We start from the raw sequence: 8,078 nt of genomic DNA on the forward strand, positions 1-8,078 counted from the left end.
CAGTACATGAGCGACTACGGACTTTGCGATGCATGGCGTTCTCTTCACCCCACCCCTAGGGAATATACTTTCTTCTCACATGTCCATCACTCTTACTCTCGTCTGGATTATTTCCTAGTCAGTAGCTCACTGCTGAGTGACATTTCAGACACAGAGATACACCCTATAGCTGTCAGTGATCATGATCCTGTTTCTTTAACCCTAATAAATAGGAAGGCCACTCCACCAAGTAGAAACTGGAGATTTAATACATCATTGCTTAAAGATGGAGACTTTATTAACTATTTTAAAAAAGAGTGGGCCTTATATTTAGACTATAATGACCTGCCTGGAACATCAGCATCTGTTCTCTGGGAAGCAGGCAAAGCTGTGATGAGAGGTAAAATAATCTTATTCTCATCATATAAAAAGAAAAAAGAAAACAAGTGTATTCAGGAATTAGAAGAAACCATGAAATCCTTAGAAGAAGCCTACGTATCATCCCAGGAACAGGACATGCTGAATAAAATACGTAAAGCAAAACTAGAATTAAATGAAATTATTAATAAAAAAAACTCAATTCTTAGCACAAAGGCTTCGCTGACAAAATTATGAACATGGTAACAAATCAGGTAAATTTTTAGCTAATCAGTTAAAAATAAATAAGAAAAAACAGCTATATGTGCTGTTAAAGACTCAAATGGGGATACAGTATATGACCCTGACAGAATAAGCAACATTTTCAGGGACTTTTACAAATTTTTATATTCACCACAGATAAACCCATCTAAAGACAAAATTGATCAGTTTCTTGATAGTATAACCCTTCCGAAATTATCAGACAATCAAGCGATGGCACTGGACTCTCTGGTGACTCCAGGTGAACTCCAGGAAGCCCTGAACGGTATGCCCAATAAAAAGGCGCCAGGTCCAGATGGATTTCCAGCAGAATTCTATAAAGAATTCTGGACAACTCTGGCACCAACATTCCACAGAATGTTGCAAGAGACCAGGGAAAATGGTAGGCTACCACCAAATATGAATTCTGCTAACATTAGTCTCTTGCTAAAACCAGGCAAAGACCCTACATTGCCTACCAGCTATCGTCCAATATCCCTTATTAACGTTGACCTTAAAATAATCTGCAAAGCTCTCTCAAAAAGAATAGAGAAGATAACCCCTCTCATAATTCATCCTGACCAAACGGGTTTCATAAAAGGGAGGCACTCATCAACAAATACACAAAGATTACTTAATCTGATAGACTATTCATGCAATAAAAACCTTCAAATTACAATATTGTCTCTAGATGCAGAAAAAGCATTTGATAGAGTTAACTGGAATTTTTTATTTGCAGCTTTACGCAAATTTGGTTTCGGAAACTCTTTCAAAAACTGGTTCAAAATATTATATAGTTCCCCAACAGCATATGTCAGGACGAATGACCAAACATCCTCCAGTTTCTGTCTCAAGAGGGGCACCAGGCAGGGATGCCCTCTCTCCCCCTCACTATTTGCAATTTTTATTGAACCACTAGCAGCAGCAATTAGACAGGCTATAGTGATCAAAGGCATTAAACGCAGGAATGTAGAACATAAGGTAAGTCTTTATGCGGATGATGTGTTACTTTTTCTCCAGCATTAACAAAGCACTCTCTTTGAGGTAATTATATTAATAAACTCTTTCTCAAGAGTCTCAGATTATTCGATAAATTGGTTAAAATCTACAGTTCTCCAATTAATTGCTCCTTCCAGAATAATTCTCCCACTCCACTGCAGTCTGGAGATATTAAATATTTAGGTATTAACGTTTCACCTAGGCTGGCAGATTTAACTAAACTAAACCATATCCCACTTTTAAAGAAAGTAGAGGATGATCTGGTTAGGTGGAAGTCCCTACCCATATCACTTATGGGAAGGGTCGCCTCAATAAAAATGATGGTTTTGCCAAGAATTAATTATTTATTTGAAATTATCCCGAGCAAACCACCACCTGACTGGTTTAGATCTCTGGACTCCACCATCTCTAAATTCCTCTGGAAAGATAAACCCCCACGTATTAGCTTAAAAACACTGCAAAGGACTAAGGACAAAGGAGGACTAGATCTGCCTAACTTTCACCACTATTTCTTAGCCAACAGGCTCCAAAACATCTCAGGGTGGTTAAAACATACCCTCTTAGATGAGCCTTGGCTAGACGTAGAACAAGCACTATGCAATAATATAAAGATTTCGGATCTACCATTCATTAGCTCAAACATTCAACGACACGAATACTTCAAAAGCATCAGTATCAGCTCTTCTCTGACAGCGTGGTGGGAGTTTCTAAAAGCGACTGAGTCTTCATTAATCCCATGCAAACGTACTCCCATCTGGAACAAGCCTGATGTACTACTAAACAATAATATGATAAACTTCCCAGATTGGAGTTGTAAAGGTATTAAATACTTGGAACATATATTCGAAGGAATAGACTTTATTCCCTTTGACATATTAGTTAAACAATATGGGATTAACAAGAATAGATTTTTAGAATATCAAAAAGTTAAATCTATAGTAAAAAAGAAATTAAGGTCTAATCAAATCAAATTACAAATACCACCAAGTGTGGCAGAATTCCTTAATCTCAAAACCCCCAAATTACTGCCTAAAATATACAGGACACTTTCTGAAATGTACCATTCCAGCCTCTCCTTCAGTCATGGGCGACCTAGATCGTGTCACTACAGAGATTAACACAACCCACATGGCTTTCACCACCTTATGCATTGCTAAGAAGACTGTCCTTATCCATCCATCCATCCATTTTCCAAACCGCTTATCCTACTGGGTTGCGGGGGGTCCGGAGCCTATCCCGGAAGCAATGGGCACGAGTTAGGGAACAACCCAGGATGGGGCCAGCCTATCGCAGGGCACACTCACACACCATTCACTCACACATGCACACCTACGGGCAATTTAGCAAGTTCAATTAGCCTCAGCATGTTCTTGGACTGTGGGGGGAAACCGGAGTACCCGGAGGAAACCCCACGACGACATGGGGAGAACATGCAAACTCCACACATGTGACCCAGGAGGAGACTTGAACGCGGGTCCCAGAGGTGTGAGGCAACAGTGCTAACCACTGCACCACCATGCCGCCCCTGACTGTCCTTATGAACTGGAAAAATAAAAATAATCTTAATATCAACCAATATAGAGACAGTTTGTTGAACCATATTAGTCTTGATACAGCTTCTGCCGCCACACTAGATCAATCTCTCTGGGCTCCTTTGATCAGCTCCATCACCTAGTGGGGGTGGGGGGTCACGGTTTTGTCCCGCTCTGGTCATTGCTGTTGGCGTGGGGGGGGGGGGCATATTGGCTCGGGGCATCTGGGGGTTCCCTGGGGGTGGGTTGCTGGGGGGGTTTGGCACTGGGACTGTGGTCCTGGCCTGGGTGGGGCTTTGGTGGCTCTTGGGTGGGGTCCTTCTGGCGGCTGCAGGCGGCGCTGCTGGGGGAGCCTGTGCCGGCGGACGTAGGTTACCGGCCTGGCGGCCGTGCTGCTCCTGGGTAGATCCGGGGCGGGCTTGGGGTTCTGGGGGCGCTCTGCCTCCGGGCCGGGGTTCCGGCTGGGCTGGGGGGGCTTGGGTCCTGGTGGGTGTGTTGCTGGGGTGTGGGTTGGTGCGTGCACGGGGGCATCTGTCCGCAGGGGGTCCCTGCTTTTGGGGTATCCACTCTGCGGGGGGGGGGGGGAATCCAATAGAGGAGGAGGATGGACTCAACCTGGATGTCTTTTGTCTTATGCAATCTGGGAGTTAACAGACTGTTGGGGCGGGGGTAGTTTTTCCTCTGTGGTGGGTTCTGGTGAGCTGCCCTGGGCCCCGGGGGGCCCGGTGGGGCGCCTTGGGCTCTGTGGGGCCCGGTGGTGCCGCTGCCTTAGGCCACAGTCTGGATGGGCCTGGGCCCCCCTCCCTGGATGGATTTCAGGGAATGGGGGTGCCTATGGGGGTCAGCGGGGGGAGCTGGCTCCGGGGGGGGAGGTACTTTGCCCCCCCCCCATTCCTTTCCTCCCCATCCCTAAATGCTTCCCTCCTCCCGCTCCATCACACCACCACACATGTAGGGCTTTGAGGTGTAGGTGCGTTGCTGGGATGCAGGGTAGGTATTCCTCCTCTGTCCCCTCGCGACCACCTGTACCTCATTCATACACTACAACGTAGACACTCTCATTACTTACTCTCTCATGACACATACATTTAGGGCGTTGGGGATGGGCACACAGAATGGCATCCAGAGGGCGGTCTGTTCATTCAGCCTTACCTCTGGTGCCAGGGCCCACATCTCAATTTTAATCACACATAGACATTGAGGGCTCTGGGGAGAGGCCGAGCTAACACCAGCTGTTGGTTGGCAGGGGGTGGTTAGTGCCATGCCCTTCACCTGTTTTAAAAGCACTTTAGAACAACACACACCAACACCACATCTGAGCGGGCGAAGGGGGGCATGGGGTCTTTTCACACCCCCGATCCCTGTTCGCCATTTGGAGCTGGGGGCTGAGAGGAAGAGCTGGCCGTCTGGTCGGGGTCTGGGCTGGTGGGTTTCTCGGCTACTGCGGGGTCCGGGGTGATCTTCTGGTCTCCTCGCCAGAGGAAAAATAGGGGTCCATATAGAGTATATATGGGGAGTGAGAGTATGTGTACAGCGTTCATTTCTGTGTGTCTCTGTGTTTGGTGAATGTGTGAATATTTGTTTATGTGGGAACGTATGCTTGTATATGTGTGTGCCTGTTTGTCTATACACACGTGTCAGGTTGGGTCCTAGACTCCACCTGAAATAACATCTCGGGCTCCATTCCCCCCCGCCACACTCCCTGCCGGTGGATGGGGCCACCGGCCGCTGGTGCGTTGGTGGTTCTCGATGTCCGGGGCTGGATGCTCGGGTGGGTGCTGGCTCACCCTCGACAGTTGCCTGACGGGGTCCGGCCCTCCTGGCTCTGTCGGGCCCTTGCAGGGGGGTGGGGGGGCCCTTAGATCTCTGGGCCCAGGGCCCGGTCTGCCCTGGTGGGGCCGGCCGCCGGCAGAGCCTGCGTGCTCGCCGCCGGTGGCCCCCTGGGGCTCCTGCACTGTGGCTGCCGGATGGCCTCCCTCCGGAGCTCTCCTCTGCCCTTTTCTGGGTGAGGGGCTGCTATTCTCCCTGCGGTGGTCCTCTGGGGGCTCCCATGCTCTGGGGGGCCTCTGGATGTCTGGGGTCCGGGATCACACTCAGGAGTACAAACAGGTTTTCACAGACACATACAGGTGTACAAACAGGTTCTCACACACACACAGGTGTACAAACAGGTTCTCACACACACACAGGTGTACAAACAGGTTCTCACAGACACATACAGGTGTACAAACAGGTTCTCACACACACACAGGTGTACAAACAGGTTCTCACAGACACACACAGGTGTACAAACAGGTTCTCACAGACACATACAGGTGTACAAACAGGTTCTCACAGACACACAGGTGTACAAACAGGTTCTCACACACACACAGGTGTACACACAGGTACTCACAGACACATACAGGTGTACAAACAGGTTCTCACACACACACAGGTGTACAAACAGGTTCTCACAGACACACACAGGTGTACAAACAGGTTCTCACAGACACACACAGGTGTACAAACAGGTTCTCACAGACACATACAGGTGTACAAACAGGTTCTCACACACACACAGGTGTACAAACAGGTTCTCACACACACACAGGTGTACAAACAGGTTCTCACAGACACATACAAGTGTACACACAGGTTCTCACAGACACATACAGGTGTACAAACAGGTTCTCACAGACACACACAGGTGTACAAACAGGTTCTCACAGACACACACAGGTGTACAAACAGGTTCTCACAGACACATACAGGTGTACAAACAGGTTCTCACAGACACACACAGGTGTACAAACAGGTTCTCACAGACACATACAGGTGTACACACAGGTACTCACAGACACATACAGGAGTACAAACAGGTACTCACAGACACAAACAGGAGTACAAACAGGTTCTCACAGACACACAGGTGTACAAACAGGTTCTCACAGACACATACAGGTGTTCACACAGGTACTCACAGACACATACAGGTGTACAAACAGGTTCTCACACACACACAGGTGTACAAACAGGTTCTCACAGACACACACAGGTGTACAAACAGGTTCTCACACACACACAGGTGTACAAACAGGTTCTCACAGACACATACAGGTGTACAAACAGGTTCTCACAGACACACACAGGTGTACACACAGGTACTCACAGACACACACAGGTGTACACACAGGTTCTCACAGACACATACAGGTGTACAAACAGGTTCTCACACACACACAGGTGTACAAACAGGTTCTCACAGACACATACAGGTGTACAAACAGGTTCTCACAGACACACACAGGTGTACAAACAGGTTCTCACACACACACAGGTGTACACACAGGTTCTCACAGACACATACAGGTGTACAAACAGGTTCTTACAGACACATACAGGTGTACAAACAGGTTCTTACAGACACATACAGGTGTACACACAGGTTCTCACAGACACACGCAGGTTGTCACAGACACACACTGTCTTGTTCTGCTGTTGCTTCTGTTCATTGTGATTCGTACAGATGTTGGTTGTTGTTTTCTCTCATCAGCAGGTATTAAAGCAGATTATCTGTGTTTTTTTTCTCTTTTCTCTCCCTCTATCTCTATCTCCCCTCTTTTCCGTTTTCTTCCTTCTTTCCCTCTCTCTCCCTCTCCTGAGGAAATAAATAAAACTAAATAAATTAATAGAAATAAAGCAGTCCTCCGCAGAGGGGGGAGGGGAAAAAACTCTTTTAACTGAACAAGTAATGTTATATTTTAGAAGATCCATTTTTCAAACCGTTTATCCTATTGGGTCGCGGGGGGTCCGGGGGAAGCAATGGGCACGAGGCAGGGAACAACCCAGGATGGGGGGCCAGCCCATAGCAGTGCACACTCACACACCAGTCACTCACACACGCACTCCTATGGGCAATTTAGCAAGTCCAATTAGCCTCAGCATGTTTTTGGACTGTGGGGGGAAACCGGAGTACCCGGAGGAAACCCCACGACAACATGGGGAGAACATGCAAACTCTGCACACATGTGTGTGAGGCAACAGTGCTAACCACTGCACCACCATGCCGCCCCCTATTTTAGAACAAATTGACTGTGATATAACAAATCATAATTATGATCCATTAAGTGAAAAATAGGCCAGCTATCCCTTTCTATCCAATGATTACTGAATATAATTTCAGTCCTCCGTAAAAATATCTATTATTCCAAAGAGGACTATTGCGAGGAAATAATGTGAATACAACATTTTATAATATTGTGACACCTGTTTATGATAATTAAATAATTGAATAGGTAGTATGATAAACTCAAAATCACAAATTAAAGAAACTGAGATCACACTTTGCTTGAGGGGACACAGATACTTAGTAGTAACACCGTTACCACTGAAGTACAAATCATTAACAAATATAGTTGCTACTTGAGGTGAAAGTCATGTTTGTTGACATCAGTATTTCACTTGTGTTATTTGTTACATGTTCCTTCAGTAACTTTCATAGTAGATATAGTTCAATGATATGTTATGTCTTAGGCCTTAAGCAAGAAGAGATTATTTTAAATACTAAGTGTCTTTGCCTCATGAGAGCTGCCTGCGGTTGGTTTCGCAGACCCTGAAGAGAGATCAGACTTTGGAGAGACGAACAGCAGAGTAAGGAGGGGGATGAAGGGATTCGAAGCTGCCCCAACTGGTGCACAAAGACCTGTAGTTATGAAGCAGTCACAGTAGGCCGTACACAATATCTTACACGGTAGTACAAATGTAGGAGTAGTTCTTATGTTAATCATATTAATCATATGTTAACCATGTACAGTATTTACAGTGATTCAATGACAATATGTCAATGTGTCAATCATTAATCAAAGGACAAGCAAATATTTCCAGTAATTCAATGTCAATATAATCAATTTCTACAGTCAGACGGCAAACTGTAAGGAACACACATGATGGGATGGTTCTACAAGCTAG

General features: G+C 46.3%; 1 long non-coding RNA gene across 2 annotated transcripts; it reads left to right on the forward strand.

Moving 5' to 3' along the window:
- Positions 1–5,559: 5,559 nt before the first annotated feature.
- On the forward strand, positions 5,560–6,501 carry LOC125727445 (uncharacterized). Of its 2 annotated transcripts, none has more exons than XR_007388761.1 (4): positions 5,560–5,673; positions 5,766–5,957; positions 6,208–6,323; positions 6,448–6,501. It is a non-coding gene; the product is annotated as an uncharacterized LOC125727445 (long non-coding RNA). The 2 variants fall into 2 exon arrangements; XR_007388762.1 differs by having other exon boundaries at positions 5,766–5,913; positions 6,228–6,323.
- Positions 6,502–8,078: the final 1,577 nt, after the last annotated feature.

The sequence above is a fragment of the Brienomyrus brachyistius genome, unplaced genomic scaffold (genome assembly GCF_023856365.1).
Source record: "Brienomyrus brachyistius isolate T26 unplaced genomic scaffold, BBRACH_0.4 scaffold97, whole genome shotgun sequence".
NCBI classification, from domain to species: Eukaryota; Metazoa; Chordata; class Actinopteri; order Osteoglossiformes; family Mormyridae; genus Brienomyrus; species Brienomyrus brachyistius.